This window comes from Aulostomus chinensis, chromosome 4 (genome assembly GCF_037954235.1).
Source record: "Aulostomus chinensis isolate RoL2024-O1b breed Wild chromosome 4, RoL_Achi_v1.0, whole genome shotgun sequence".
Taxonomy (NCBI): domain Eukaryota; kingdom Metazoa; phylum Chordata; class Actinopteri; order Syngnathiformes; family Aulostomidae; genus Aulostomus; species Aulostomus chinensis.
This window is the reverse complement of record NC_141323.1, coordinates 30,135,052-30,162,557: the sequence shown is the minus strand read 5'-3', so window position 1 is coordinate 30,162,557 and position 27,506 is coordinate 30,135,052. Positions and strand designations below refer to the sequence as shown.

General features: G+C 44.9%; 44 non-coding genes and 1 pseudogene across 44 annotated transcripts; all 45 read left to right on the top strand.

Moving 5' to 3' along the window:
* Window positions 1–239: 239 nt before the first annotated feature.
* Window positions 240–358, top strand: LOC147266143 (5S ribosomal RNA). Its single transcript, XR_015115036.1, has one exon. It is a non-coding gene; the product is annotated as a 5S ribosomal RNA (ribosomal RNA).
* Window positions 359–668: 310 nt separating this feature from the next.
* LOC147266142 (5S ribosomal RNA) lies at window positions 669–787 on the top strand. The gene has a single exon (XR_015114016.1). It is a non-coding gene; the product is annotated as a 5S ribosomal RNA (ribosomal RNA).
* Window positions 788–1,096: 309 nt separating this feature from the next.
* LOC147266141 (5S ribosomal RNA) lies at window positions 1,097–1,215 on the top strand. Its single transcript, XR_015112767.1, has one exon. It is a non-coding gene; the product is annotated as a 5S ribosomal RNA (ribosomal RNA).
* Window positions 1,216–1,525: 310 nt separating this feature from the next.
* LOC147266140 (5S ribosomal RNA) lies at window positions 1,526–1,644 on the top strand. Its single transcript, XR_015114015.1, has one exon. It is a non-coding gene; the product is annotated as a 5S ribosomal RNA (ribosomal RNA).
* A 309-nt stretch (window positions 1,645–1,953) lies between these two features.
* Window positions 1,954–2,072, top strand: LOC147266139 (5S ribosomal RNA). The gene has a single exon (XR_015113018.1). It is a non-coding gene; the product is annotated as a 5S ribosomal RNA (ribosomal RNA).
* Window positions 2,073–2,381: 309 nt separating this feature from the next.
* LOC147266138 (5S ribosomal RNA) lies at window positions 2,382–2,500 on the top strand. Its single transcript, XR_015112698.1, has one exon. It is a non-coding gene; the product is annotated as a 5S ribosomal RNA (ribosomal RNA).
* A 309-nt stretch (window positions 2,501–2,809) lies between these two features.
* LOC147266137 (5S ribosomal RNA) lies at window positions 2,810–2,928 on the top strand. Its single transcript, XR_015112697.1, has one exon. It is a non-coding gene; the product is annotated as a 5S ribosomal RNA (ribosomal RNA).
* A 309-nt stretch (window positions 2,929–3,237) lies between these two features.
* Window positions 3,238–3,356, top strand: LOC147266136 (5S ribosomal RNA). The gene has a single exon (XR_015113438.1). It is a non-coding gene; the product is annotated as a 5S ribosomal RNA (ribosomal RNA).
* A 310-nt stretch (window positions 3,357–3,666) lies between these two features.
* LOC147266135 (5S ribosomal RNA) lies at window positions 3,667–3,785 on the top strand. Its single transcript, XR_015114013.1, has one exon. It is a non-coding gene; the product is annotated as a 5S ribosomal RNA (ribosomal RNA).
* Window positions 3,786–4,094: 309 nt separating this feature from the next.
* Window positions 4,095–4,213, top strand: LOC147266134 (5S ribosomal RNA). Its single transcript, XR_015113437.1, has one exon. It is a non-coding gene; the product is annotated as a 5S ribosomal RNA (ribosomal RNA).
* A 309-nt stretch (window positions 4,214–4,522) lies between these two features.
* Window positions 4,523–4,641, top strand: LOC147266133 (5S ribosomal RNA). Its single transcript, XR_015115149.1, has one exon. It is a non-coding gene; the product is annotated as a 5S ribosomal RNA (ribosomal RNA).
* Window positions 4,642–4,951: 310 nt separating this feature from the next.
* On the top strand, window positions 4,952–5,070 carry LOC147266132 (5S ribosomal RNA). The gene has a single exon (XR_015114012.1). It is a non-coding gene; the product is annotated as a 5S ribosomal RNA (ribosomal RNA).
* Window positions 5,071–5,379: 309 nt separating this feature from the next.
* Window positions 5,380–5,498, top strand: LOC147266131 (5S ribosomal RNA). The gene has a single exon (XR_015113407.1). It is a non-coding gene; the product is annotated as a 5S ribosomal RNA (ribosomal RNA).
* Window positions 5,499–5,807: 309 nt separating this feature from the next.
* On the top strand, window positions 5,808–5,926 carry LOC147266130 (5S ribosomal RNA). Its single transcript, XR_015113436.1, has one exon. It is a non-coding gene; the product is annotated as a 5S ribosomal RNA (ribosomal RNA).
* A 310-nt stretch (window positions 5,927–6,236) lies between these two features.
* Window positions 6,237–6,355, top strand: LOC147266129 (5S ribosomal RNA). Its single transcript, XR_015114011.1, has one exon. It is a non-coding gene; the product is annotated as a 5S ribosomal RNA (ribosomal RNA).
* A 309-nt stretch (window positions 6,356–6,664) lies between these two features.
* Window positions 6,665–6,783, top strand: LOC147266128 (5S ribosomal RNA). Its single transcript, XR_015113435.1, has one exon. It is a non-coding gene; the product is annotated as a 5S ribosomal RNA (ribosomal RNA).
* Window positions 6,784–7,092: 309 nt separating this feature from the next.
* Window positions 7,093–7,211, top strand: LOC147266127 (5S ribosomal RNA). Its single transcript, XR_015115148.1, has one exon. It is a non-coding gene; the product is annotated as a 5S ribosomal RNA (ribosomal RNA).
* Window positions 7,212–7,521: 310 nt separating this feature from the next.
* On the top strand, window positions 7,522–7,640 carry LOC147266126 (5S ribosomal RNA). The gene has a single exon (XR_015114010.1). It is a non-coding gene; the product is annotated as a 5S ribosomal RNA (ribosomal RNA).
* A 309-nt stretch (window positions 7,641–7,949) lies between these two features.
* LOC147266125 (5S ribosomal RNA) lies at window positions 7,950–8,068 on the top strand. The gene has a single exon (XR_015113406.1). It is a non-coding gene; the product is annotated as a 5S ribosomal RNA (ribosomal RNA).
* Window positions 8,069–8,379: 311 nt separating this feature from the next.
* On the top strand, window positions 8,380–8,498 carry LOC147266124 (5S ribosomal RNA). The gene has a single exon (XR_015114009.1). It is a non-coding gene; the product is annotated as a 5S ribosomal RNA (ribosomal RNA).
* Window positions 8,499–8,807: 309 nt separating this feature from the next.
* On the top strand, window positions 8,808–8,926 carry LOC147266123 (5S ribosomal RNA). The gene has a single exon (XR_015114216.1). It is a non-coding gene; the product is annotated as a 5S ribosomal RNA (ribosomal RNA).
* Window positions 8,927–9,235: 309 nt separating this feature from the next.
* LOC147266122 (5S ribosomal RNA) lies at window positions 9,236–9,354 on the top strand. The gene has a single exon (XR_015113434.1). It is a non-coding gene; the product is annotated as a 5S ribosomal RNA (ribosomal RNA).
* A 310-nt stretch (window positions 9,355–9,664) lies between these two features.
* On the top strand, window positions 9,665–9,783 carry LOC147266121 (5S ribosomal RNA; annotated as a pseudogene).
* A 309-nt stretch (window positions 9,784–10,092) lies between these two features.
* LOC147266120 (5S ribosomal RNA) lies at window positions 10,093–10,211 on the top strand. The gene has a single exon (XR_015112696.1). It is a non-coding gene; the product is annotated as a 5S ribosomal RNA (ribosomal RNA).
* Window positions 10,212–10,520: 309 nt separating this feature from the next.
* On the top strand, window positions 10,521–10,639 carry LOC147266119 (5S ribosomal RNA). Its single transcript, XR_015114008.1, has one exon. It is a non-coding gene; the product is annotated as a 5S ribosomal RNA (ribosomal RNA).
* A 310-nt stretch (window positions 10,640–10,949) lies between these two features.
* Window positions 10,950–11,068, top strand: LOC147266118 (5S ribosomal RNA). The gene has a single exon (XR_015114007.1). It is a non-coding gene; the product is annotated as a 5S ribosomal RNA (ribosomal RNA).
* Window positions 11,069–11,377: 309 nt separating this feature from the next.
* LOC147266117 (5S ribosomal RNA) lies at window positions 11,378–11,496 on the top strand. The gene has a single exon (XR_015113017.1). It is a non-coding gene; the product is annotated as a 5S ribosomal RNA (ribosomal RNA).
* A 309-nt stretch (window positions 11,497–11,805) lies between these two features.
* On the top strand, window positions 11,806–11,924 carry LOC147266116 (5S ribosomal RNA). Its single transcript, XR_015114258.1, has one exon. It is a non-coding gene; the product is annotated as a 5S ribosomal RNA (ribosomal RNA).
* A 310-nt stretch (window positions 11,925–12,234) lies between these two features.
* Window positions 12,235–12,353, top strand: LOC147266115 (5S ribosomal RNA). The gene has a single exon (XR_015115098.1). It is a non-coding gene; the product is annotated as a 5S ribosomal RNA (ribosomal RNA).
* Window positions 12,354–12,662: 309 nt separating this feature from the next.
* LOC147266114 (5S ribosomal RNA) lies at window positions 12,663–12,781 on the top strand. Its single transcript, XR_015112799.1, has one exon. It is a non-coding gene; the product is annotated as a 5S ribosomal RNA (ribosomal RNA).
* Window positions 12,782–13,091: 310 nt separating this feature from the next.
* On the top strand, window positions 13,092–13,210 carry LOC147266113 (5S ribosomal RNA). Its single transcript, XR_015115043.1, has one exon. It is a non-coding gene; the product is annotated as a 5S ribosomal RNA (ribosomal RNA).
* Window positions 13,211–13,519: 309 nt separating this feature from the next.
* Window positions 13,520–13,638, top strand: LOC147266112 (5S ribosomal RNA). The gene has a single exon (XR_015114877.1). It is a non-coding gene; the product is annotated as a 5S ribosomal RNA (ribosomal RNA).
* Window positions 13,639–13,947: 309 nt separating this feature from the next.
* On the top strand, window positions 13,948–14,066 carry LOC147266111 (5S ribosomal RNA). The gene has a single exon (XR_015112848.1). It is a non-coding gene; the product is annotated as a 5S ribosomal RNA (ribosomal RNA).
* A 309-nt stretch (window positions 14,067–14,375) lies between these two features.
* LOC147266110 (5S ribosomal RNA) lies at window positions 14,376–14,494 on the top strand. Its single transcript, XR_015115395.1, has one exon. It is a non-coding gene; the product is annotated as a 5S ribosomal RNA (ribosomal RNA).
* A 309-nt stretch (window positions 14,495–14,803) lies between these two features.
* LOC147266109 (5S ribosomal RNA) lies at window positions 14,804–14,922 on the top strand. Its single transcript, XR_015115600.1, has one exon. It is a non-coding gene; the product is annotated as a 5S ribosomal RNA (ribosomal RNA).
* A 310-nt stretch (window positions 14,923–15,232) lies between these two features.
* On the top strand, window positions 15,233–15,351 carry LOC147266108 (5S ribosomal RNA). Its single transcript, XR_015113067.1, has one exon. It is a non-coding gene; the product is annotated as a 5S ribosomal RNA (ribosomal RNA).
* A 310-nt stretch (window positions 15,352–15,661) lies between these two features.
* LOC147266107 (5S ribosomal RNA) lies at window positions 15,662–15,780 on the top strand. The gene has a single exon (XR_015114826.1). It is a non-coding gene; the product is annotated as a 5S ribosomal RNA (ribosomal RNA).
* A 309-nt stretch (window positions 15,781–16,089) lies between these two features.
* Window positions 16,090–16,208, top strand: LOC147266106 (5S ribosomal RNA). The gene has a single exon (XR_015112756.1). It is a non-coding gene; the product is annotated as a 5S ribosomal RNA (ribosomal RNA).
* Window positions 16,209–23,191: 6,983 nt separating this feature from the next.
* On the top strand, window positions 23,192–23,310 carry LOC147266105 (5S ribosomal RNA). The gene has a single exon (XR_015114245.1). It is a non-coding gene; the product is annotated as a 5S ribosomal RNA (ribosomal RNA).
* A 309-nt stretch (window positions 23,311–23,619) lies between these two features.
* Window positions 23,620–23,738, top strand: LOC147266104 (5S ribosomal RNA). Its single transcript, XR_015114576.1, has one exon. It is a non-coding gene; the product is annotated as a 5S ribosomal RNA (ribosomal RNA).
* A 310-nt stretch (window positions 23,739–24,048) lies between these two features.
* Window positions 24,049–24,167, top strand: LOC147266103 (5S ribosomal RNA). The gene has a single exon (XR_015115041.1). It is a non-coding gene; the product is annotated as a 5S ribosomal RNA (ribosomal RNA).
* Window positions 24,168–24,476: 309 nt separating this feature from the next.
* Window positions 24,477–24,595, top strand: LOC147266102 (5S ribosomal RNA). Its single transcript, XR_015115572.1, has one exon. It is a non-coding gene; the product is annotated as a 5S ribosomal RNA (ribosomal RNA).
* Window positions 24,596–24,904: 309 nt separating this feature from the next.
* Window positions 24,905–25,023, top strand: LOC147266101 (5S ribosomal RNA). The gene has a single exon (XR_015114575.1). It is a non-coding gene; the product is annotated as a 5S ribosomal RNA (ribosomal RNA).
* A 310-nt stretch (window positions 25,024–25,333) lies between these two features.
* Window positions 25,334–25,452, top strand: LOC147266100 (5S ribosomal RNA). Its single transcript, XR_015115040.1, has one exon. It is a non-coding gene; the product is annotated as a 5S ribosomal RNA (ribosomal RNA).
* A 308-nt stretch (window positions 25,453–25,760) lies between these two features.
* LOC147266099 (5S ribosomal RNA) lies at window positions 25,761–25,879 on the top strand. The gene has a single exon (XR_015115459.1). It is a non-coding gene; the product is annotated as a 5S ribosomal RNA (ribosomal RNA).
* Window positions 25,880–27,506: the final 1,627 nt, after the last annotated feature.

The window sequence follows — 27,506 nt, the reverse complement described above, 5'->3', positions numbered from 1 at the left end:
CACCTTTTCTTGAAGCGCCCTCCACAGCTTTGGAATGGAATGTCATGCAGTGGTTAATTTGAAGAAGACAGATGGCAGATGCAGTACTTTTCTCTAGATGACATCAACATTCTTTTCTTTTATTGACAGGACACCTATTTGGCGTGTGAAAAGACCCTGAGGCTTTTGCGCTTCACTTTTTTTCTGAGGTTGTAAAGTGAGTGAAATGGATATAGAGCCCATGTGTGTAAGAGTCAAGGGCTTACGGCCATACCACTCTGAACACGCCCGATCTCGTCTGATCGCGGAAGCTAAGCAGGGTCGGTCCTGGTTAGTACTTGGATGGAAGACCGCCTGGGAATACCAGGTGCTGTAAGCTTTTTTGTTTCATTGTGAGGAAAGGGCAGCTTTGAGTGTTTGGGGACCAGCATGAGCGAGCTTCCCTCACACACCTTTTCTTGAAGCGCCCTCCACAGCTTTCGAATGGAATGTCATGCAGTGTGTAATTTGAAGTAGACAGATTGCAGATGCAGTACTTTTCTCGAGATGACATCAACATTCTTTTCTTTGTATTGACAGGACAACTATTTGGCGTGTGAAAAGACCCTGAGGCTGTTGCGCTTCACTTTTTTTCTGAGGTTGTAAATTGTGTGAAATGGATATAGAGCCCATGTGTGTGAGAGTCAAGGGCTTACGGCCATACCACTCTGAACACGCCCGATCTCGTCTGATCTCGGAAGCTTAGCAGGGTCGGGCCTGGTTAGTACTTGGATGGAAGACCGCCTGGGAATACCAGGTGCTGTAAGCTTTTTTGTTTCATTGTGAGGAAAGGGCCGCTTTGAGACTTCGGGGACCAGCATGAGCGAGCTTCCCTCACACACCTTTTCTTGAAGGGCCCTCTGCAGCTTTGGAATGGAATTTCATGCAGTGGTTAATTTGAAGAAGACAGATGGCAGATGCAGTACTTTTCTCTCGATGACATCAACATTCTTTTGTTTTATTGACAGGACACCTATTTGGCGTGTGAAAAGACCCTGAGGCTGTTGCGCATCACTTTTTTTCTGAGGTTGTAAAGTGTGTGAAATGGATATAGAGCCCATGTGTGTGAGAGTCAAGAGCTTACGGCCATACCACTCTGAACACGCCCGATCTCGTCTGATCTCGGAAGCTAAGCAGGGTTGGGCCTGGTTAGTACTTGGATGGGAGACCGCCTGGGAATACCAGGTGCTGTAAGCTTTTTTGTTTCATTGTGAGGAAAGGGCAGCTTTGAGTGTTTGGGGACCAGCATGAGCGAGCTTCCCTCACACACCTTTTCTTGAAGCGCCCTCCACAGCTTTCGAATGGAATGTCATGCAGTGTGTAATTTGAAGTAGACAGATTGCAGATGCAGTACTTTTCTCTAGATGACATCAACATTTTTTTCTTTGTATTGACAGGACAACTATTTGGTGTGTAAAAAGACCGTGAGGCTGTTGCACATCACATTTTTTTTGAGGTTGTAAAGTGAGTGAAATGGATATAGAGCCCATGTGTGTGAGAGTCAAGGGCTTACGGCCATACCACTCTGAACACGCCCGATCTCGTCTGATCTCGGAAGCTTAGCAGGGTCGGGCCTGGTTAGTACTTGGATGGAAGACCGCCTGGGAATACCAGGTGCTGTAAGCTTTTTTGTTTCATTGTGAGGAAAGGGCCGCTTTGAGTGTTTGGGGACCAGCATGAGCGAGCTTCCCTCACACACCTTTTCTTGAAGCGCCCTCTGCAGCTTTGGAATGGAATTTCATGCTGTGGTTAATTTGAAGAAGACAGATGGCAGATGCAGTACTTTTCTCTCGATGACATCAACATTCTTTTCTTTTATTGACAGGACACGTATTTGGCGTGTGAAAAGACCCTGAGGTTGTTGCGCATCACTTTTTTTCTGAGGTTGTAAATTGTGTGAAATGGATATAGAGCCCATGTGTGTCAGAGTCAAGGGCTTACGGCCATACCACTCTGAACACGCCCGATCTCGTCTGATCTCGGAAGCTAAGCAGGGTCGGGCCTGATTAGTACTTGGATGGAAGACCGCCTGGGAATACCAGGTGCTGTAAGCTTTTTTATTTCTTTGTGAGGAAAGGGCAGCTTTGAGTCTTTGGGGACCAGCATGAGCGAGCTTCCCTCACACACCTTTTCTTGAAGCGCCCTCCACAGCTTTGGAATGGAATGTCATGCAGTGGTTAATTTGAAGTAGACAGATGGCAGATGCAGTACTTTTCTCTAGATGACATCAACATTCTTTTCTTTTATTGACAGGACACCTATTTGGCGTGTGAAAAGACCCTGAGGCTTTTGCGCTTCACTTTTTTTCTGAGGTTGTAAAGTGAGTGAAATGGATATAGAGCCCATGTGTGTAAGAGTCAAGGGCTTACGGCCATACCACTCTGAACACGCCCGATCTCGTCTGATCTCGGAAGCTAAGCAGGGTCGGGCCTGGTTAGTACTTGGATGGAAGACCGCCTGGGAATACCAGGTGCTGTAAGCTTTTTTGTTTCATTGTGAGGAAAGGGCCGCTTTGAGTCTTTGGGGACCAGCATGAGCGAGCTTCCCTCACACACCTTTTCTTGAAGCGCCCTCTGCAGCTTTGGAATGGAATTTCATGCAGTGGTTAATTTGAAGAAGACAGATGGCAGATGCAGTACTTTTCTCTCGATGACATCAACATTCTTTTCTTTTATTGACAGGACACCGATTTGGCGTGTGAAAAGACCCTGAGGCTGTTGCGCATCACTTTTTTTCTGAGGTTGTAAATTGTGTGAAATGGATATAGAGCCCATGTGTGTGAGAGTCAAGGGCTTACGGCCATACCACTCTGAACACGCCCGATCTCGTCTGATCTCGGAAGCTAAGCAGGGTCGGGCCTGGTTAGTACTTGGATGGAAGACCGCCTGGGAATACCAGGTGCTGTAAGCTTTTTTGTTTCATTGTGAGGAAAGGGCAGCTTTGAGTGTTTGGGGACCAGCATGAGCGAGCTTCCCTCACACACCTTTTCTTGAAGCGCCCTCCACAGCTTTGGAATGGAATGTCATGCAGTGGTTAATTTGAAGTAGACAGATGGCAGATGCAGTACTTTTCTCTAGATGACATCAACATTCTTTTCTTTTATTGACAGGACACCGATTTGGCGTGTGAAAAGACCCTGAGGCTGTTGCGCATCACTTTTTTTCTAAGGTTGTAAATTGTGTGAAATGGATATAGAGCCCATGTGTGTGAGAGTCAAAGGCTTATGGCCATACTACTCTGAACACGCCCGATCTCGTCTGATCTCGGAAGCTAAGCAGGGTCGGGCCTGGTTAGTACTTGGATGGAAGACCGCCTGGGAATACCAGGTGCTGTAAGCTTTTTTATTTCTTTGTGAGGAAAGGGCAGCTTTGAGTCTTTGGGGACCAGCATGAGCGAGCTTCCCTCACACACCTTTTCTTGAAGTGCCCTCCACAGCTTTCGAATGGAATGTCATGCAGTGTGTAATTTGAAGTAGACAGATTGCAGATGCAGTACTTTTCTCTAGATGACATCAACATTTTTTTCTTTGTATTGACAGGACAACTATTTGGTGTGTAAAAAGACCGTGAGGCTGTTGCACATCACATTTTTTTTGAGGTTGTAAAGTGAGTGAAATGGATATAGAGCCCATGTGTGTGAGAGTCAAGGGCTTACGGCCATACCACTCTGAACACGCCCGATCTCGTCTGATCTCGGAAGCTTAGCAGGGTCGGGCCTGGTTAGTACTTGGATGGAAGACCGCCTGGGAATACCAGGTGCTGTAAGCTTTTTTGTTTCATTGTGAGGAAAGGGCCGCTTTGAGTCTTTGGGGACCAGCATGAGCGAGCTTCCCTCACACACCTTTTCTTGAAGCGCCCTCTGCAGCTTTGGAATGGAATTTCATGCAGTGGTTAATTTGAAGAAGACAGATGGCAGATGCAGTACTTTTCTCTCGATGACATCAACATTCTTTTCTTTTATTGACAGGACACCGATTTGGCGTGTGAAAAGACCCTGAGGCTGTTGCGCATCACTTTTTTTCTGAGGTTGTAAATTGTGTGAAATGGATATAGAGCCCATGTGTGTCAGAGTCAAAGGCTTATGGCCATACTACTCTGAACACGCCCGATCTCGTCTGATCTCGGAAGCTAAGCAGGGTCGGGCCTGGTTAGTACTTGGATGGAAGACCGCCTGGGAATACCAGGTGCTGTAAGCTTTTTTGTTTCATTGTGAGGAAAGGGCAGCTTTGAGTGTTTGGGGACCAGCATGAGCGAGCTTCCCTCACACACCTTTTCTTGAAGCGCCCTCCACAGCTTTGGAATGGAATGTCATGCAGTGGTTAATTTGAAGTAGACAGATGGCAGATGCAGTACTTTTCTCTAGATGACATCAACATTCTTTTCTTTTATTGACAGGACACCGATTTGGCGTGTGAAAAGACCCTGAGGCTGTTGCGCATCACTTTTTTTCTGAGGTTGTAAATTGTGTGAAATGGATATAGAGCCCATGTGTGTCAGAGTCAACGGCTTATGGCCATACTACTCTGAACACGCCCGATCTCGTCTGATCTCGGAAGCTAAGCAGGGTCGCGCCTGGTTAGTACTTGGATGGAAGACCGCCTGGGAATACCAGGTGCTGTAAGCTTTTTTATTTCTTTGTGAGGAAAGGGCAGCTTTGAGTCTTTGGGGACCAGCATGAGCGAGCTTCCCTCACACACCTTTTCTTGAAGTGCCCTCCACAGCTTTCGAATGGAATGTCATGCAGTGTGTAATTTGAAGTAGACAGATTGCAGATGCAGTACTTTTCTCTAGATGACATAAACATTTTTTTCTTTGTATTGACAGGACAACTATTTGGTGTGTAAAAAGACCGTGAGGCTGTTGCACATCACATTTTTTTTGAGGTTGTAAAGTGAGTGAAATGGATATAGAGCCCATGTGTGTGAGAGTCAAGGGCTTACGGCCATACCACTCTGAACACGCCCGATCTCGTCTGATCTCGGAAGCTTAGCAGGGTCGGGCCTGGTTAGTACTTGGATGGAAGACCGCCTGGGAATACCAGGTGCTGTAAGCTTTTTTGTTTCATTGTGAGGAAAGGGCCGCTTTGAGTCTTCGGGGACCAGCATGAGCGAGCTTCCCTCACACACCTTTTCTTGAAGCGCCCTCTGCAGCTTTGGAATGGAATTTCATGCAGTGCTTAATTTGAAGAAGACAGATGGCAGATGCAGTACTTTTCTCTCGATGACATCAACATTCTTTTCTTTTATTGACAGGACACGTATTTGGCGTGTTAAAAGACCCTGAGGCTGTTGCGCATCACTTTTTTTCTGAGGTTGTAAATTGTGTGAAATGGATATAGAGCCCATGTGTGTGAGAGTCAAGGGCTTACGGCCATACCACTCTGAACACGCCCGATCTCGTCTGATCTCGGAAGCTAAGCAGGGTTGGGCCTGGTTAGTGCTTGGATGGAAGACCGCCTGGGAATACCAGGTGCTGTAAGCTTTTTTGTTTCATTGTGAGGAAAGGGCAGCTTTGAGTGTTTGGGGACCAGCATGAGCGAGCTTCCCTCACACACCTTTTCTTGAAGCGCCCTCCACAGCTTTCGAATGGAATGTCATGCAGTGTGTAATTTGAAGTAGACAGATGGCAGATGCAGTACTTTTCTCTAGATGACATCAACATTCTTTTCTTTTATTGACAGGACACCGATTTGGCGTGTGAAAAGACCCTGAGGCTGTTGCGCATCACTTTTTTTCTAAGGTTGTAAATTGTGTGAAATGGATATAGAGCCCATGTGTGTCAGAGTCAAAGGCTTATGGCCATACTACTCTGAACACGCCCGATCTCGTCTGATCTCGGAAGCTAAGCAGGGTCGGGCCTGGTTAGTACTTGGATGGAAGACCGCCTGGGAATACCAGGTGCTGTAAGCTTTTTTATTTCTTTGTGAGGAAAGGGCAGCTTTGAGTCTTTGGGGACCAGCATGAGCGAGCTTCCCTCACACACCTTTTCTTGAAGTGCCCTCCACAGCTTTCGAATGGAATGTCATGCAGTGTGTAATTTGAAGTAGACAGATTGCAGATGCAGTACTTTTCTCTAGATGACATCAACATTTTTTTCTTTGTATTGACAGGACAACTATTTGGTGTGTAAAAAGACCGTGAGGCTGTTGCACATCACATTTTTTTTGAGGTTGTAAAGTGAGTGAAATGGATATAGAGCCCATGTGTGTGAGAGTCAAGGGCTTACGGCCATACCACTCTGAACACGCCCGATCTCGTCTGATCTCGGAAGCTTAGCAGGGTCGGGCCTGGTTAGTACTTGGATGGAAGACCGCCTGGGAATACCAGGTGCTGTAAGCTTTTTTGTTTCATTGTGAGGAAAGGGCCGCTTTGAGTCTTTGGGGACCAGCATGAGCGAGCTTCCCTCACACACCTTTTCTTGAAGCGCCCTCTGCAGCTTTGGAATGGAATTTCATGCAGTGGTTAATTTGAAGAAGACAGATGGCAGATGCAGTACTTTTCTCTCGATGACATCAACATTCTTTTCTTTTATTGACAGGACACCGATTTGGCGTGTGAAAAGACCCTGAGGCTGTTGCGCATCACTTTTTTTCTGAGGTTGTAAATTGTGTGAAATGGATATAGAGCCCATGTGTGTCAGAGTCAAAGGCTTATGGCCATACTACTCTGAACACGCCCGATCTCGTCTGATCTCGGAAGCTAAGCAGGGTCGGGCCTGGTTAGTACTTGGATGGAAGACCGCCTGGGAATACCAGGTGCTGTAAGCTTTTTTGTTTCATTGTGAGGAAAGGGCAGCTTTGAGTGTTTGGGGACCAGCATGAGCGAGCTTCCCTCACACACCTTTTCTTGAAGCGCCCTCCACAGCTTTGGAATGGAATGTCATGCAGTGGTTAATTTGAAGTAGACAGATGGCAGATGCAGTACTTTTCTCTAGATGACATCAACATTCTTTTCTTTTATTGACAGGACACAGATTTGGCGTGTGAAAAGACCCTGAGGCTGTTGCGCATCACTTTTTTTCTGAGGTTGTAAATTGTGTGAAATGGATATAGAGCCCATGTGTGTCAGAGTCAACGGCTTATGGCCATACTACTCTGAACACGCCCGATCTCGTCTGATCTCGGAAGCTAAGCAGGGTCGCGCCTGGTTAGTACTTGGATGGAAGACCGCCTGGGAATACCAGGTGCTGTAAGCTTTTTTATTTCTTTGTGAGGAAAGGGCAGCTTTGAGTCTTTGGGGACCAGCATGAGCGAGCTTCCCTCACACACCTTTTCTTGAAGTGCCCTCCACAGCTTTCGAATGGAATGTCATGCAGTGTGTAATTTGAAGTAGACAGATTGCAGATGCAGTACTTTTCTCTAGATGACATCAACATTTTTTTCTTTGTATTGACAGGACAACTATTTGGTGTGTAAAAAGACCGTGAGGCTGTTGCACATCACATTTTTTTTGAGGTTGTAAAGTGAGTGAAATGGATATAGAGCCCATGTGTGTGAGAGTCAAGGGCTTACGGCCATACCACTCTGAACACGCCCGATCTCGTCTGATCTCGGAAGCTTAGCAGGGTCGGGCCTGGTTAGTACTTGGATGGAAGACCGCCTGGGAATACCAGGTGCTGTAAGCTTTTTTGTTTCATTGTGAGGAAAGGGCCGCTTTGAGTCTTCGGGGACCAGCATGAGCGAGCTTCCCTCACACACCTTTTCTTGAAGCGCCCTCTGCAGCTTTGGAATGGAATTTCATGCAGTGGTTAATTTGAAGAAGACAGATGGCAGATGCAGTACTTTTCTCTCGATGACATCAACATTCTTTTCTTTTATTGACAGGACACGTATTTGGCGTGTTAAAAGACCCTGAGGCTGTTGCGCATCACTTTTTTTCTGAGGTTGTAAATTGTGTGAAATGGATATAGAGCCCATGTGTGTCAGAGTCAAGGGCTTACGGCCATACCACTCTGAACACGCCCGATCTCGTCTGATCTCGGAAGCTAAGCAGGGTTGGGCCTGGTTAGTGCTTGGATGGAAGACCGCCTGGGAATACCAGGTGCTGTAAGCTTTTTTGTTTCATTGTGAGGAAAGGGCAGCTTTGAGTGTTTGGGGACCAGCATGAGCGAGCTTCCCTCACACACCTTTTCTTGAAGCGCCCTCCACAGCTTTCGAATGGAATGTCATGCAGTGTGTAATTTGAAGTAGACAGATTGCAGATGCAGTACTTTTCTCTTGATGACATCAACATTTTTTTCTTTGTATTGACAGGACAACTATTTGGTGTGTAAAAAGACCGTGAGGCTGTTGCACATCACATTTTTTTTTAAGGTTGTAAAGTGAGTGAAATGGATATAGAGCCCATGTGTGTGAGAGTCAAGGGCTTACGGCCATACCACTCTGAACACGCCCGATCTCGTCTGATCTCGGAAGCTTAGCAGGGTCGGGCCTGGTTAGTACTTGGATGGAAGACCGCCTGGGAATACCAGGTGCTGTAAGCTTTTTTGTTTCATTGTGAGGAAAGGGCCGCTTTGAGTGTTTGGGGACCAGCATGAGCGAGCTTCCCTCACACATCTTTTCTTGAAGCGCCCTCTGCAGCTTTGGAATGGAATTTCATGCAGTGGTTAATTTGAAGAAGACAGATGGCAGATGCAGTACTTTTCTCTCGATGACATCAACATTCTTTTCTTTTATTGACAGGACACGTATTTGGCGTGTGAAAAGACCCTGAGGTTGTTGCGCATCACTTTTTTTCTGAGGTTGTAAATTGTGTGAAATGGATATAGAGCCCATGTGTGTCAGCGTCAAGGGCTTACGGCCATACCACTCTGAACACGCCCGATCTCGTCTGATCTCGGAAGCTAAGCAGGGTCGGGCCTGATTAGTACTTGGATGGAAGACCGCCTGGGAATACCAGGTGCTGTCAGCTTTTTTATTTCTTTGTGAGGAAAGGGCAGCTTTGAGTCTTTGGGGACCAGCATGAGCGAGCTTCCCTCACACACCTTTTCTTGAAGCGCCCTCCACAGCTTTGGAATGGAATGTCATGCAGTGGTTAATTTGAAGTAGACAGATGGCAGATGCAGTACTTTTCTCTAGATGACATCAACATTCTTTTCTTTTATTGACAGGACACCTATTTGGCGTGTGAAAAGACCCTGAGGCTTTTGCGCTTCACTTTTTTTCTGAGGTTGTAAATTGTGTGAAATGGATATAGAGCCCATGTGTGTCAGAGTCAACGGCTTATGGCCATACTACTCTGAACACGCCCGATCTCGTCTGATCTCGGAAGCTAAGCAGGGTCGGGCCTGGTTAGTACTTGGATGGAAGACCGCCTGGGAATACCAGGTGCTGTAAGCTTTTTTATTTCTTTGTGAGGAAAGGTCAGCTTTGAGTCTTTGGGGACCAGCATGAGCGAGCTTCCCTCACACACCTTTTCTTGAAGTGCCCTCCACAGCTTTCGAATGGAATGTCATGCAGTGTGTAATTTGAAGTAGACAGATTGCAGATGCAGTACTTTTCTCTAGATGACATCAACATTTTTTTCTTTGTATTGACAGGACAACTATTTGGTGTGTAAAAAGACCGTGAGGCTGTTGCACATCACATTTTTTTTGAGGTTGTAAAGTGAGTGAAATGGATATAGAGCCCATGTGTGTGAGAGTCAAGGGCTTACGGCCATACCACTCTGAACACGCCCGATCTCGTCTGATCTCGGAAGCTTAGCAGGGTCCGGCCTGGTTAGTACTTGGATGGAAGACCGCCTGGGAATACCAGGTGCTGTAAGCTTTTTTGTTTCATTGTGAGGAAAGGGCCGCTTTGAGTCTTCGGGGACCAGCATGAGCCAGCTTCCCTCACACACCTTTTCTTGAAGCGCCCTCTGCAGCTTTGGAATGGAATTTCATGCAGTGGTTAATTTGAAGAAGACAGATGGCAGATGCAGTACTTTTCTCTCGATGACATCAACATTCTTTTCTTTTATTGACAGGACACGTATTTGGCGTGTTAAAAGACCCTGAGGCTGTTGCGCATCACTTTTTTTCTGAGGTTGTAAATTGTGTGAAATGGATATAGAGCCCATGTGTGTCAGAGTCAAGGGCTTACGGCCATACCACTCTGAACACGCCCGATCTCGTCTGATCTCGGAAGCTAAGCAGGGTCGGGCCTGGTTAGTACTTGGATGGAAGACCGCCTGGGAATACCAGGTGCTGTAAGCTTTTTTATTTCTTTGTGAGGAAAGGGCCGCTTTGAGTCTTTGGGGACCAGCATGAGCGAGCTTCCCTCACACACCTTTTCTTGAAGCGCCCTCCACAGCTTTGGAATGGAATGTCATGCAGTGGTTAATTTGAAGTAGACAGATGGCAGATGCAGTACTTTTCTCTAGATGACATCAACATTCTTTTCTTTTATTGACAGGACACCTATTTGGCGTGTGAAAAGACCCTGAGGCTGTTGCGCTTCACTTTTTTTCTGAGGTTGTAAATTGTGTGAAATGGATATAGAGCCCATGTGTGTGAGAGTCAAGGGCTTACGGCCATACCACTCTGAACACGCCCGATCTCGTCTGATCTCGGAAGCTTAGCAGGGTCGGGCCTGGTTAGTACTTGGATGGAAGACCGCCTGGGAATACCAGGTGCTGTAAGCTTTTTTGTTTCATTGTGAGGAAAGGGCCGCTTTGAGACTTTGGGGACCAGCAGGAGCGAGCTTCCCTCACACACCTTTTCTTGAAGGGCCCTCTGCAGCTTTGGAATGGAATTTCATGCAGTGTGTAATTTGAAGTAGACAGATTGCAGATGCAGTACTTTTCTCTAGATGACATCAACATTTTTTTCTTTGTATTGACAGGACAACTATTTGGTGTGTAAAAAGACCGTGAGGCTGTTGCACATCACATTTTTTTTGAGGTTGTAAAGTGAGTGAAATGGATATAGAGCCCATGTGTGTGAGAGTCAAGGGCTTACGGCCATACCACTCTGAACACGCCCGATCTCGTCTGATCTCGGAAGCTTAGCAGGGTCGGGCCTGGTTAGTACTTGGATGGAAGACCGCCTGGGAATACCAGGTGCTGTAAGCTTTTTTGTTTCATTGTGAGGAAAGGGCCGCTTTGAGTGTTTGGGGACCAGCATGAGCGAGCTTCCCTCACACACCTTTTCTTGAAGCGCCCTCTGCAGCTTTGGAATGGAATTTCATGCAGTGGTTAATTTGAAGAAGACAGTTGGCAGATGCAGTACTTTTCTCTCGATGACATCAACATTCTTTTCTTTTATTGACAGGACACGTATTTGGCGTGTGAAAAGACCCTGAGGTTGTTGCGCATCACTTTTTTTCTGAGGTTGTAAATTGTGTGAAATGGATATAGAGCCCATGTGTGTCAGCGTCAAGGGCTTACGGCCATACCACTCTGAACACGCCCGATCTCGTCTGATCTCGGAAGCTAAGCAGGGTCGGGCCTGATTAGTACTTGGATGGAAGACCGCCTGGGAATACCAGGTGCTGTAAGCTTTTTTATTTCTTTGTGAGGAAAGGGCAGCTTTGAGTCTTTGGGGACCAGCATGAGCGAGCTTCCCTCACACACCTTTTCTTGAAGCGCCCTCCACAGCTTTGGAATGGAATGTCATGCAGTGGTTAATTTGAAGTAGACAGATGGCAGATGCAGTACTTTTCTCTAGATGACATCAACATTCTTTTCTTTTATTGACAGGACACCTATTTGGCGTGTGAAAAGACCCTGAGGCTTTTGCGCTTCACTTTTTTTCTGAGGTTGTAAAGTGAGTGAAATGGATATAGAGCCCATGTGTGTAAGAGTCAAGGGCTTACGGCCATACCACTCTGAACACGCCCGATCTCGTCTGATCTCGGAAGCTAAGCAGGGTCGGGCCTGGTTAGTACTTGGATGGGAGACCGCCTGGGAATACCAGGTGCTGTAAGCTTTTTTGTTTCATTGTGAGGAAAGGGCAGCTTTGAGTGTTTGGGGACCAGCATGAGCGAACTTCCCTCACACACCTTTTCTTGAAGCGCCCTCCACAGCTTTCGAATGGAATGTCATGCAGTGTGTAATTTGAAGTAGACAGATTGCAGATGCAGTACTTTTCTCTAGATGACATCAACATTCTTTTCTTTGTATTGACAGGACAACTATTTGGTGTGTAAAAAGGCCGTGAGGCTGTTGCACATCACATTTTTTTTGAGGTTGTAAAGTGAGTGAAATGGATATAGAGCCCATGTGTGTGAGAGTCAAGGGCTTACGGCCATACCACTCTGAACACGCCCGATCTCGTCTGATCTCGGAAGCTAAACAGGGTTGGGCCTGGTTAGTACTTGGATGGGAGACCGCCTGGGAATACCAGGTGCTGTAAGCTTTTTTGTTTCATTGTGAGGAAAGGGCAGCTTTGAGTCTTTGGGGACCAGCATGAGCGAGCTTCCCTCACACACCTTTTCTTGAAGCGCCCTCCACAGCTTTGGAATGGAATGTCATGCAGTGGTTAATTTGAAGTAGACAGATGGCAGATGCAGTACTTTTCTCTAGATGACATCAACATTCTTTTCTTTTATTGACAGGACACCTATTTGGCGTGTGAAAAGACCCTGAGGCTTTTGCGCTTCACTTTTTTTCTGAGGTTGTAAAGTGAGTGAAATGGATATAGAGCCCATGTGTGTAAGAGTCAAGGGCTTACGGCCATACCACTCTGAACACGCCCGATCTCGTCTGATCTCGGAAGCTAAGCAGGGTCGGGCCTGTTTAGTACTTGGATGGGAGACCGCCTGGGAATACCAGGTGCTGTAAGCTTTTTTGTTTCATTGTGAGGAAAGGGCAGCTTTGAGTGTTTGGGGACCAGCATGAGCGAACTTCCCTCACACACCTTTTCTTGAAGCGCCCTCCACAGCTTTCGAATGGAATGTCATGCAGTGTGTAATTTGAAGTAGACAGATTGCAGATGCAGTACTTTTCTCTAGATGACATCAACATTCTTTTCTTTGTATTGACAGGACAACTATTTGGTGTGTAAAAAGTCCGTGAGGCTGTTGCACATCACATTTTTTTTGAGGTTGTAAAGTGAGTGAAATGGATATAGAGCCCATGTGTGTGAGAGTCAAGGGCTTACGGCCATACCACTCTGAACAAGCCCGATCTCGTCTGATCTCGGAAGCTTAGCAGGGTCGGGCCTGGTTAGTACTTGGATGGAAGACCGCCTGGGAATACCAGGTGCTGTAAGCTTTTTTGTTTCATTGTGAGGAAAGGGCCGCTTTGAGACTTTGGGGACCAGCATGAGCGAGCTTCCCTCACACACCTTTTCTTGAAGGGCCCTCTGCAGCTTTGGAATGGAATTTCATGCAGTGGTTAATTTGAAGAAGACAGATGGCAGATGCAGTACTTTTCTCTCGATGACATCAACATTCTTTTCTTTTATTGACAGGACACGTATTTGGCGTGTGAAAAGACCCTGAGGCTGTTGCGCATCACTTTTTTTCTGAGGTTGTAAATTGTGTGAAATGGATATAGAGCCCATGTGTGTCAGAGTCAAAGGCTTATGGCCATACTAGTCTGAACACGCCCGATCTCGTCTGATCTCGGAAGCTAAGCAGGGTTGGGCCTGGTTAGTACTTGGATGGAAGACCGCCTGGGAATACCAGGTGCTGTAAGCATTTTTGTTTCATTGTGAGGAAAGGGCCGCTTTGAGACTTTGGGGACCAGCATGAGCGAGCTTCCCTCACACACCTTTTCTTGAAGGGCCCTCTGCAGCTTTGGAATGGAATTTCATGCAGTGGTTAATTTGAAGAAGACAGATGGCAGATGCAGTACTTTTCTCTCGATGACATCAACATTCTTTTGTTTTATTGACAGGTTACCTATTTGGAGTTTGAAAAGACCGTGAGGCTTTTGCGCATCACTTTTTTTCTGAGGTTGTAAAGTGTGTGAAATGGATATAGAGCCCATGTGTGTGAGAGTCAATAGCTTACGGCCATACCTCTCTGAACACGCCCGATCTCGTCTGATCTCGGAAGCTAAGCAGGGTTGGGCCTGGTTAGTACTTGGATGGGAGACCGCCTGAGAATACCAGGTGTTGTAAGCTTTTTTGTTTCATTGTGAGGAAAGGGCAGCTTTGAGTCTTTGGGGACCAGCATGAGCGAGCTTCCCTCACACACCTTTTCTTGAAGCGCCCTCTGCAGCTTTGGAATGGAATTTCATGCAGTGGTTAATTTGAAGAAGACAGATGGCAGATGCAGTACTTTTCTCTCGATGACATCAACATTCTTTTCTTTTATTGACAGGACACCGATTTGGCGTGTGAAAAGACCCTGAGGCTGTTGCGCATCACTTTTTTTCTGAGGTTGTAAATTGTGTGAAATGGATATAGAGCCCATGTGTGTCAGAGTCAAAGGCTTATGGCCATACTAGTCTGAACACGCCCGATCTCGTCTGATCTTGGAAGCTAAGCAGGGTTGGGCCTGGTTAGTACTTGGATGGAAGACCGCCTGGGAATACCAGGTGCTGTAAGCTTTTTTATTTCTTTGTGAGGAAAGGGCAGCTTTGAGTCTTTGGGGACCAGCATGAGCGAGCTTCCCTCACACACCTTTTCTTGAAGTGCCCTCCACAGCTTTCGAATGGAATGTCATGCAGTGTGTAATTTGAAGTAGACAGATGGCAGATGCAGTACTTTTCTTTAGATGACATCAACATTTTTTTCTTTTATTGACAGGACACCTATTTGGCGTGTGAAAAGACCCTGAGGCTTTTGCGCTTCACTTTTTTTCTGAGGTTGTAAAGTGAGTGAAATGGATATAGAGCCCATGTGTGTAAGAGTCAAGGGCTTACGGCCATACCACTCTGAACACGCCTGATCTCGTCTGATCTCGGAAGCTAAGCAGGGTCGGGCCTGGTTAGTACTTGGATGGGAGACCGCCTGGGAATACCAGGTGCTGTAAGCTTTTTTGTTTCATTGTGAGGAAAGGGCAGCTTTGAGTGTTTGGGGACCAGCATGAGCGAGCTTCCCTCACACACCTTTTCTTGAAGCGCCCTCCACAGCTTTCGAATGGAATGTCATGCAGTGTGTAATTTGAAGTAGACAGATTGCAGATGCAGTACTTTTCTCTAGATGACATCAACATTCTTTTCTTTGTATTGACAGGACAACTATTTGGTGTGTAAAAAGACCGTGAGGCTGTTGCACATCACATTTTTTTTGAGGTTGTAAAGTGAGTGAAATGGATATAGAGCCCATGTGTGTAATAGTCAAGGGCTTACGGCCATACCACTCTGAACACGCCCGATCTCGTCTGATCTCGGAAGCTAAGCAGGGTCGGTCCTGGTTAGTACTTGGATGGGAGACCGCCTGGGAGTACCAGGTGCTGTAAGCTTTTTTGTTTCATTGTGAGGAAAGGGCAGCTTTGAGTGTTTGGGGACCAGCATGAGCGAGCTTCCCTCACACACCTTTTCTTGAAGCGCCCTCCACAGCTTTCGAATGGAATGTCATGCAGTGTGTAATTTGAAGTAGACAGATTGCAGATGCAGTACTTTTCTCTAGATGACATCAACATTCTTTTCTTTGTATTGACAGGACAACTATTTGGTGTGTAAAAAGACTGTGAGGCTGTTGCACATCACATTTTTTTTGAGGTTGTAAAGTGAGTGAAATGGTTATAGAGCCCATGTGTGTGAGAGTCAAGGGCTTACGGCCATACCACTCTGAACACGCCCGATCTCGTCTGATCTCGGAAGCTTAGCAGGGTCGGGCCTGGTTAGTACTTGGATGGAAGACCGCCTGGGAATAACAGGTGCTGTAAGCTTTTTTGTTTCATTGTGAGGACAGGGCCGCTTTGAGACTTTGGGGACCAGCATGAGCGAGCTTCCCTCACACACCTTTTCTTGAAGGGCCCTCTGCAGCTTTGGAATGGAATTTCATGCAGTGGTTAATTTGAAGAAGACAGATGGCAGATGCAGTACTTTTCTCTCGATGACATCAACATTCTTTTGTTTTATTGACAGGACACCGATTTGGCGTGTGAAAAGACCCTGAGGCTTTTGCGCATCACTTTTTTTCTGAGGATGTAAAGTGTGTGAAATGGATATAGAGCCCATGAGTGTGAGAGTCAAGAGCTTACGGCCATACCACTCTGAACACGCCCGATCTCGTCTGATCTCGGAAGCTAAGCAGGGTTGGGCCTGGTTAGTACTTGGATGGGAGACCGCCTGGGAATACCAGGTGCTGTAAGCTTTTTTGTTTCATTGTGAGGAAAGGGCAGCTTTGAGTTTTTGGGGACCAGCATGAGCGAGCTTCCCTCACACACATTTTCTTGAAGCGCCCTCCACAGCTTTCGAATGGAATGTCATGCAGTGTGTAATTTGAAGTAGACAGATTGCAGATGCAGTACTTTTCTCTAGATGACATCAACATTTTTTTCTTTGTATTGACAGGACAACTATTTGGTGTGTAAAAAGACCGTGAGGCTGTTGCACATCACATTTTTTTTGAGGTTGTAAATTGAGTGAAATGGATATAGAGCCCATGTGTGTGAGAGTCAAGGGCTTACGGCCATACCACTCTGAACACGCATGCGCCAATCAGACGGTACGCTGACAGCACGACACACGGAGGTCGCGGACTCCGCTTTTCCCATTTCTTTCGTTTTTTTCAGCCTTTTTCATTGTTCTTCCTTATTTTCCGTGCATTTTTGGTTCGTTTTTAGAGTGATCATTTTTTCCCCCCGACAGTTTTTATACTGATCGGGGGAGGTCAATTTGAGTTTTTTTTTTTCCTCATGGAAAACTTTCGGACGGACCAAATGGATTTGAACTCTGCAAACGGACTTCAGATTACGAGCATGGAAAACGGACTTGACATAAACGCACAAACAGGTGAAGAAAATGAAAAATGGTTGCTTGTTAAAAGAAACAATCAGAAACGAAACATGAAGAAGTCGGAAGGAAAACTGCCGGAGGGAAATGCGAGAGCGGCTTCCGCAGCGACAGCGGGGGAAAGACGGCGAGCAGCGGCTGATTCAGAGGAGATGAGCGCTGGAGCCGGTCCACAGGCAACGAGAGCTGGTGGCCTGAAGAACAGAGCTGAAGACGTGGTTCCGAGAAGACCTGGGCAGCGAGGAGCTACTGGAGAGGCGGCGGAGAGTGAGAGAGAATTGGCGGCGGAAAGAGATGCGGCGTCTGGTGGGGAAAGGCAGCTGCAGCAGCGACATGGAGCGGCGAAATCTGCGGGTGGCGACCACAAGTATGACAGAGAACTGACGGTCAGTGTCGAGGTAACTGGGCAGGATGAAGTCCCAGTTCTCGAATTAATGAGATGCATAAGAGCACTGTGTGGAGGTTTAATAGCCTGTAGGGCGACAGGGCCGCAGAAATATGAAATTACCATGTCACACATCAAAGGGAAAGAGAGAATCCTAGATGGTTTCAAAATTGGGGACAACACAGTGCATGTCAAAGATCTGTGTAATGATGAACTCATGGTTTCTTTTTTAAGCTTACCAGCTTACATCAGAGATGAGGAAATTTTACAGAAGCTAGAAGGGTGGGGAGTCTCAGCGGCATCAACTATAAGGAGGAGGATGTGGCCGGGTACGCAAATTGCTGATGGGACGCGGTTTCTCAAAGTAAAGTTTACAGATAAAGTCCAATCTCTGCCTTATTCAGCACGGTTTGACACAGCAATGGGACCGGAATATTTCAGGGTCATACATGATAGGCAGGCTAGGGTGTGTAGGATGTGCCTCCAGCCGGGGCACATCCTAAGGGACTGTCCTGAGTTCTCCTGCCATAAGTGTGGTGTCCAGGGGCATTATGCAAGGGAGTGCAACAGGAAACCTAATAAGATACAGAAATGTGAGGTGTGTTGGAACAAAATTGATGAATGTAATTGTAATTATAGTGATGAGGATATTGTGGTGGAATCTGGATCTGAGGAGCTGTACAGTGAGATGGAAGGTTTAAGTGAGGGAGGAACGGAGGATGAGGAGGAAGATGACGAGGTGGGTAGTGGCGCCGCCAAGCAGGCTGCTGGTGAGGGTTACGCCCCTCAGAGAACCCAGAGCCCTCCTAAAGTGGTGCAGAGCCCAGGCACAAGGCTTGGTTCAAGTCTGAATGACATGAGCACTGACTCAGGCCCACAGCAGAGAGGAAAGGATGGAGGAGGAAACGGGTCCGAAAAGGAGCCGGAGCCTTCTCAACTCCTGGAATCAATGGAGGTGGGGGATACCCCAAGAGAATTGCAGCCGGCGGCAGCCACATCCACCAGGGTACCTACCTTAAATGTGCCCTCCACCTTCCCTCCTCAGAGTAGATCAAACAGTGACTCGGAAATGGACTTTGCCACAATAAAAAATATTCGGAAAAAGCACACCTCAATAAAAGATGCTGCGATGAAGAAAAAACAGAAGAAAGAAGGAGGGAGAGGTAAAAAATCTTGAGGGAAAATTGGCTGTTTAAAGGTTTTTTTTGGTCTGACCATGTTTCTGCTGCACTCCCTTAATGTCAGTGGACTCCGCACTTATGGCAGGATGACCGCCATTTTACTTAAAAGCAAGTGTGACATTCTCTGCTTACAGGAGACAAGGTGGGAAGGGGATAGCGTGGCGGCAGCAAGCAAAATGTGGGGAGGAGATGTTTTTTTTAGCAACGGCACAAGTAAATCTTGTGGCGTAGCTATTTTAGTAAAAAAGACTATAAGTACCAATAGCAAGTTAATATATCATGACAAGAAAGGTAGAATACTTATTATAGATGTTTGCATAAACAATAGAACATACAGAATTGTTAACATATATGCCAGTAACTGTGAAAAGGAAAGGAAAATGTTTCTAAATAGTATAAGCAGATGGATAGATCATAGAACCATAATAATAGGAGATTTCAATATCGCATTAACTAAGGATGATATATCAATTAACAATGTATACAAGAATGACACAAGCAGAACTGAGCTATATAATTTAATGAATATTCACAATTTGACAGATGTATGGAGAATTCACAACCCATTCAAGAAAGAGTACTCCAGAAGACAGGTTGTGCAGGGAAAAATGAAACAAGCCAGAATAGATTTATGTCTAGCGGCCCCTGAAGCAACAAAACAGATCAATAAAATACAATATAATTATAACGCATGGAGTGATCACGCAACAATTGAGTGTTACTTGGGTGCTGCAGGAGGTTTCAGGGGGGGAGGTACCTGGTGCCTCAACTCCAGCCTCCTGGCAGATTCAACTTACGTTAAAAAAATCACAAAACTGCTTGATTATGCAAAAATTGAAATGAAAATAGAAAATAATTTTATAGAAAAGTGGGAAATTCTAAAGCAAAGAATTAAAAGAAGTAGTATAAATTATAGTAAAGAGAAAAAGTGGAGAGAGGAGCTGGAAGAAAATCGACTAAGAAAATTAATCAATCATGAAATAGCATTATTTGATAAAGAACCTAACAGAAACACAGAAAACTATGAATTATATAAAGCAAAACTAGGAAACATAGAAAAAATAAAATGCAGAGGTGCAATGATAAGAAGCAGAGTTAAAAATTTAGTAGAAGGAGAAAAATGCACCGCATATTTTTTGGGGCTCGAAAAGCAAAAACAAAACAAAACTATAATAGAAAAAATCAACGATATAACTGGAAAAGAATATGACGATCAAGAAAATATACTAAGAGTAACTACAGAGTTTTATAAAGAATTATTTGATAATGGATATAGCAATAGCGAAGAGGTAGACAAGTTGTTATCAAATATCCAAACTAGTATTTCAGTGGAGGATAAGGAATGGTCTGATGCACAAATTACTATTAATGAGATAAAGACGGCAATAGATAGCTTAAATAAAAACAAAAGTCCAGGGGTAGATGGTTTAACAGCAGAATTTTATATTTGTTTCAAAGAGCAGATAGCTCCCCTGTTGCTGTCATTGTACCACTCAATGGAACGGGAACAGAGAACATCCAATACATTCACTGCAGGAATAATTTCACTTATCTACAAAAATAAAGGTTCAAAACAGGATATAACAAACTATAGACCAATAAGTTTACTCAATACAGATTACAAGATACTGACCAAAACACTGGCAAACAGGCTTAAACTTACAATAGGGACCATTATTGGTAATACACAGGCATACGGCATACCAGATAGAGACATCATAGATACGATCCTTACAATAAAGGATACCGTCAGGACAATGGCAGCACAGGGGGGGTATCTGCTCGGAATTGATTTGGAGAAAGCATTCGACAGAGTAGAACATCTTTTCTTATATAAAACTTTAAAAAGATTTGGATACGGTGAAGGCTTTATTAAATGGATTAAATTATTATACGATAACGCATACAGTCAAATAAAGATAAATGGACAACTAACAGAAAAGATCAAATTAAAAAGATCGGTAAGGCAAGGATGCCCGCTTTCAGCTCTTTTATACAGTATTGTTGCTGAGCCACTAGCTTTAAGTATAATGAATGATAAGAATATTATAGGTATAAAAACATATAGAGACAAAGTCGTTAAAATAGCACAATTTGCGGATGATATCAATATAATGTTTAAAAATGAAGAAAATTTAAATTATATTATAAAACATCTAGAAAGATATGAAAAAGCATCAGGAGCTAAGGTTAACAGAAATAAGTCAGAAATGATGGAATTCGGTAAAAATAGTTTAAAAAATAATTGGGGTTTTAGCACTAAAGAATACAGGAAAATACTGGGTGTATACATTGGTAAAAATGAAGGGGAAGCCAGGGACTTAGGGTGGAGAGAACTTGTAAAAAAGGTAGAAAATACACTTAATTTATGGAGAAGTAGGGGTTTAAGCCTGAGAGGAAAGGTAATTGTCATCAATGCCTTAATACTGTCAAAAATTAATCATGTTTTGGGGGCCTGTGAGCTACCGCAGTGGGCACTAAATTCGCTCAATGAAGCGATCTCCTCCTTCCTTTGGAGGGGAAAGGGAAATTCGATCGCTCATCGGGTGATAATTGCTAATAAAAGGGAGGGGGGATTAGGACTAATTGACATCAGTGCAAAAAAAGATGCACTCAGGGCCAAATTAGTTAGAAATTTTCTCGATTCGAACAGGCAGTACCCCTGGGAGGACACAATGGCGGGCTACCTGGCTGAGTACGGGGAGGGGGAGAAACTCCCTCTTTATCACCTCCTTCCTGGGAAAAGCCATGGCTCGCTACCGATGTTCTACCAGGAGGTGCTAGAGGCATGGGGCAAATTCCTGCCCCACCTCAGGCCTAAGTGCAGTCAGAAAAGTCATGTGCTGCAGTTACCTTTTCTCGAAAGCACCTTTTTCACACACAATGGTAGGACACTTAAATGCAGGGCACTTCAGCAACATAATATAACAAGGGTCGGTCAAGTGGTGGGGGAAAGGGGTCTGTTCAGTCTCAGGAAAGTCACAACCCAACTCAAAAAAACAGGGACACCGTGCAGAAAGGATTACCTAAATGGACTAGGTAACAAAATCAACAGAAACATAACCTCACTGTGGAGAAACTTAATCATCACGGACAAATCGAGAGCAGACCCCGAACTCCCACCGCTTGAGCTTGTCACACAGTACACAGGGAAAGAGCTGTCACAGGTGAAAACAAAGGACTGGTACACCATAGGGATTAACTCAATTAAACGCACTCCAAAAGCAGAAAAACACTGGGCACAATTATTCAAGGGAATACCGATAGGAAAAATCTGGCAAAACCTTAACATACCTTACATGGACAGCAATACTTTCAAGCTAGAATTCAATATCAGACACAGGAGAATTTTCACAGGAATCAAATTACACCAGATTAATAAGGAAAACTACAGTAGGACATGCCAAATCTGCAATAAAGAACCGGAAGACCAGGAGCATCTATTCATCAACTGCAAGGAATCGGATAAATTCAGGAATTTCATCAGGATGCTACTGCAAGAGCACTGCAATTTCAGTTTGACAGATGAAACACTATGGACATGGACTCTTCTCTTTGGTACAACACTGAAACAAAAGGATCAGAACAGGACTCTCATAAATACCATACTCACTTTTGCAAAAAAATCAATATGGACAACTAGAAACTACGCTCTCTATGAAAAGAAGAAAATAAACATATTTGGGGTTTTTTACACAACACTCTTGACGCACCTACAAATCTTACATGACATGGACAAGGATATTTTTGAAAACACTTTCTGCAGGAAAAACACATTTTTCAACATAGCAAATGGCAAAATTGAAATAAACAAGATTGACAATGGTATGTTTTCTCTTCAAATTCCCAGCTAAGTAGTCTCTTTTTTTTATAAAGCAAAGTATTTTTCAAATTTAATAAAGGGGTGAGCAAATTGGGTGGTTTATGTTTTTGGTGTGTTTAACATTTCATTTTGATAAAATTTCATTTAAAAAAAAAAAAAAAAAAAAAAATTGTGTGTGTGAAACTTCACGACAGGAATTTGTTCTTTTTAGTCCCATGAGTTTTTTTTGTCTCTCTTTAATTTTTATTTATTTTTTTTTGGAATGACCTGCATTGCTCCAGTGGCTGGAGGCACATAGTGTTGGTTTATTTGTCTAAATTTAATTAAAAAAAAAAAAAAAAAAAAAAAAAAAAAAAAAACCCTCTGATGGTGTTTTCATCAAGTTCGAGGTGTATCAAGGGTGGGGTTTTTTTTTTTGGTAAGATTTCTTTCCTGAAGGAATTTATTTTTTATATAATTGTTAAATTTTGTCATGTAAATAAGAATGTACAGTTGGTAAAAATGTATGATGTATTTTTGATAATAAAAGACAAAAAAAAAAAAAAAAACACGCCCGATCTCGTCTGATCTCGGAAGCTTAGCAGGGTCGGGCCTGGTTAGTACTTGGATGGAAGACCGCCTGGGAATACCAGGTGCTGTAAGCTTTTTTTTTTCATTGTGAGGAAAGGGCCGCTTTGAGTCTTTGGGGACCAGCATGAGCGAGCTTCCCTCACACACCTTTTCTTGAAGCGCCCTCTGCAGCTTTGGAATGGAATTTCATGCAGTGGTTAATTTGAAGAAGACAGATGGCAGATGCAGTACTTTTCTCTCGATGACATCAACATTCTTTTCTTTTATTGACAGGACACGTATTTGGCGTGTGAAAAGACCCTGAGGCTGTTAAGCATCACTTTTTTTCTGAGGTTGTAAATTGTGTGAAATGGATATAGAGCCCATGTGTGTCAGAGTCAAAGGCATATGGCCATACTACTCTGAACACACCCGATCCCTTCTGATCTCGGAAGCTAAGCAGGGTCGGGCCTGGTTAGTACTTGGATGGAAGACCGCCTGGGAATACCAGGTGCTGTAAGCTTTTTTGTTTCTTTGTGAGGAAAGGGCAGCTTTGAGTCTTTGGGGACCAGCATGAGCGAGCTTCCCTCACACACCTTTTCTTGAAGCGCCCTCCACAGCTTTGGAATGGAATGTCATGCAGTGGTTAATTTGAAGAAGACAGATGGCAGATGCAGTACTTTTCTCTAGATGACATCAACATTCTTTTCTTTTATTGACAGGACACCGATTTGGCGTGTGAAAAGACCCTGAGGCTGTTGCGCATCACTTTTTTTCTGAGGTTGTAAATTGTGTGAAATGGATATAGAGCCCATGTGTGTCAGAGTCAAAGGCTTATGGCCATACTACTCTGAACACGCCCGATCTCGTCTGATCTCGGAAGCTAAGCAGGGTCGGGCCTGGTTAGTACTTTGATGGAAGACTGCCTGGGAATACCAGGTGCTGTAAGCTTTTTTGTTTCATTGTGAGGAAAGGGCAGCTTTGAGTGTTTGGGGACCAGCATGAGCGAACTTCCCTCACACACCTTTTCTTGAAGCGCCCTCCACAGCTTTCGAATGGAATGTCATGCAGTGTGTAATTTGAAGTAGACAGATTGCAGATGCAGTACTTTTCTCTAGATGACATCAACATTCTTTTCTTTGTATTGACAGGACAACTATTTGGTGTGTAAAAAGTCCGTGAGGCTGTTGCACATCACATTTTTTTTGAGGTTGTAAAGTGAGTGAAATGGATATAGAGCCCATGTGTGTGAGAGTCAAGGGCTTACGGCCATACCACTCTGAACAAGCCCGATCTCGTCTGATCTCGGAAGCTTAGCAGGGTCGGGCCTGGTTAGTACTTGGATGGAAGACCGCCTGGGAATACCAGGTGCTGTAAGCTTTTTTGTTTCATTGTGAGGAAAGGGCCGCTTTGAGACTTTGGGGACCAGCATGAGCGAGCTTCCCTCACACACCTTTTCTTGAAGGGCCCTCTGCAGCTTTGGAATGGAATTTCATGCAGTGGTTAATTTGAAGAAGACAGATGGCAGATGCAGTACTTTTCTCTCGATGACATCAACATTCTTTTCTTTTATTGACAGGACACCGATTTGGCGTGTGAAAAGACCCTGAGGCTGTTGCGCATCACTTTTTTTCTGAGGTTGTAAAGTGTGTGAAATGGATATAGAGCCCATGTGTGTGAGAGTCAAGAGCTTACGGCCATACCACTCTGAACACGCCCGATCTCGTCTGATCTCGGATGCTAAGCAGGGTTGGGCCTGGTTAGTACTTGGATGGGAGACCGCCTGGGAATACCAGGTGCTGTAAGCTTTTTTGTTTCATTGTGAGGAAAGGGCAGCTTTGAGTGTTTGGGGACCAGCATGAGCGAGCTTCCCTCACACACCTTTTCTTGAAGCGCCCTCCACAGCTTTGGAATGGAATGTCATGCAGTGGTTAATTTGAAGAAGACAGATGGCAGATGCAGTACTTTTCTCTAGATGACATCAACATTCTTTTCTTTTATTGACAGGACACCGATTTGGCGTGTGAAAAGACCCTGAGGCTGTTGCGCATCACTTTTTTTCTGAGGTTGTAAATTGTGTGAAATGGATATAGAGCCCATGTGTGTCAGAGTCAAAGGCTTATGGCCATACTACTCTGAACACGCCCGATCTCGTCTGATCTCGGAAGCTAAGCAGGGTCGGGCCTGGTTAGTACTTTGATGGAAGACTGCCTGGGAATACCAGGTGCTGTAAGCTTTTTTGTTTCATTGTGAGGAAAGGGCAGCTTTGAGTGTTTGGGGACCAGCATGAGCGAACTTCCCTCACACACCTTTTCTTGAAGCGCCCTCCACACCTTTCGAATGGAATGTCATGCAGTGTGTAATTTGAAGTAGACAGATTGCAGATGCAGTACTTTTCTCTAGATGACATCAACATTCTTTTCTTTGTATTGACAGGACAACTATTTGGTGTGTAAAAAGTCCGTGAGGCTGTTGCACATCACATTTTTTTTGAGGTTGTAAAGTGAGTGAAATGGATATAGAGCCCATGTGTGTGAGAGTCAAGGGCTTACGGCCATACCACTCTGAACAAGCCCGATCTCGTCTGATCTCGGAAGCTTAGCAGGGTCGGGCCTGGTTAGTACTTGGATGGAAGACCGCCTGGGAATACCAGGTGCTGTAAGCTTTTTTGTTTCATTGTGAGGAAAGGGCCGCTTTGAGACTTTGGGGACCAGCATGAGCGAGCTTCCCTCACACACCTTTTCTTGAAGGGCCCTCTGCAGCTTTGGAATGGAATTTCATGCAGTGGTTAATTTGAAGAAGACAGATGGCAGATGCAGTACTTTTCTCTCGATGACATCAACATTCTTTTCTTTTATTGACAGGACACCGATTTGCGTGTGAAAAGACCCTGAGGCTGTTGCGCATCACTTTTTTTCTGAGGTTGTAAAGTGTGTGAAATGGATATAGAGCCCATGTGTGTGAGAGTCAAGAGCTTACGGCCATACCACTCTGAACACGCCCGATCTCGTCTGATCTCGGAAGCTAAGCAGGGTTGGGCCTGGTTAGTACTTGGATAGGAGACTGCCTGGGAATACCAGGTGCTGTAAGCTTTTTTGTTTCATTGTGAGGAAAGGGCAGCTTTGAGTGTTTTGGGACCAGCATGAGCGAGCTTCCCTCACACACATTTTCTTGAAGCGCCCTCCACAGCTTTCGAATGGAATGTCATGCAGTGTGTAATTTGAAGTAGACAGATTGCAGATGCAGTACTTTTCTCCAGATGACATCAACATTCTTTTCTTTGTATTGACAGGACAACTATTTGGTGTGTAAAAAGACCGTGAGGCTGTTGCACATCACATTTTTTTTGAGGTTGTAAAGTGAGTGAAATGGATATAGAGCCCATGTGTGTAAGAGTCGAGGGCTTACGGCCATACCACTCTGAACACGCATGCGCCAATCAGACGGTACGCTGACAGCACGACACACGGAGGTCGCGGACTCCGCTTTTCCCATTTCTTTCATTTTTTTCAGCCTTTTTTATTGTTCTTCCTTATTTTCCGTGCATTTTTGGTTCGTTTTTAGAGTGAACATTTTTTCCCCCCGACAGTTTTTATACTGATCGGGGGAGGTCAATTTGAGTTTTTATTTTTCCTAATGGAAAACTTTCGGACGGACCAAATGGATTTGAACTCTGCAAACGGATTTCAGATTACGAGCATGGAAAACGGACTTGACATAAACGCACAAACAGGTGAAGAAAATGAAAAATGGTTGCTTGTTAAAAGAAACAATCAGAAACGAAACATGAAGAAGTCGGAAGGAAAACTGCCGGAGGGAAATGCGAGAGCGGCTTCCGCAGCGACAGCGGGGGAAAGACGGCGAGCAGCGGCTGATTCAGAGGAGATGTGTGGAAGGAGCGCTGGAGCCGGTCCACAGGCAACGAGAGCTGGTGGCCTGAAGAACAGAGCTGAAGACGTGGTTCCGAGAAGACCTGGGCAGCGAGGAGCTACTGGAGAAGCGACGGAGAATGAGAGAGAATTGGCGGCGGAAAGAGATGCGGCGTCTGGTGGGGAAAGGCAGCTGCAGCAGCGACATGGAGCGGCGAAATCTGCGGGTGGCGACCACAAGATAACAGAGAACTGACGGTCAGTGTCGAGGTAACTGGGCAGGATGAAGTCCCAGTTCTCGAATTAATGAGATGCATAAGAGCACTGTGTGGAGGTTTAATAGCCTGTAGGGCGACAGGGCCGCAGAAATATGAAATTACCATGTCACACATCAAAGGGAAAGAGAGAATCCTAGATGGTTTCAAAATTGGGGACAACACAGTGCATGTCAAAGATCTGTGTAATGATGAACTCATGGTTTCTTTTTTAAGCTTACCAGCTTACATCAGAGATGAGGAAATTTTACAAAAGCTAGAAGGGTGGGGAGTCTCAGCTGCATCAACTATAAGGAGGAGGATGTGGCCGGGTACGCAAATTGCTGATGGGACGCGGTTTCTCAAAGTAAAATTTACAGACAAGGTCCAATCTCTGCCTTATTCAGCACGGTTTGACACAGCAATAGGACCGGAATATTTCAGGGTCATACATGATAGGCAGGCTAGGGTGTGTAGGATGTGCCTCCAGCCGGGGCACATCCTAAGGGACTGTCCTGAGTTCTCCTGCCATAAGTGTGGTGTCCAGGGGCATTATGCAAGGGAGTGCAACAGGAAACCTAATAAGATACAGAAAT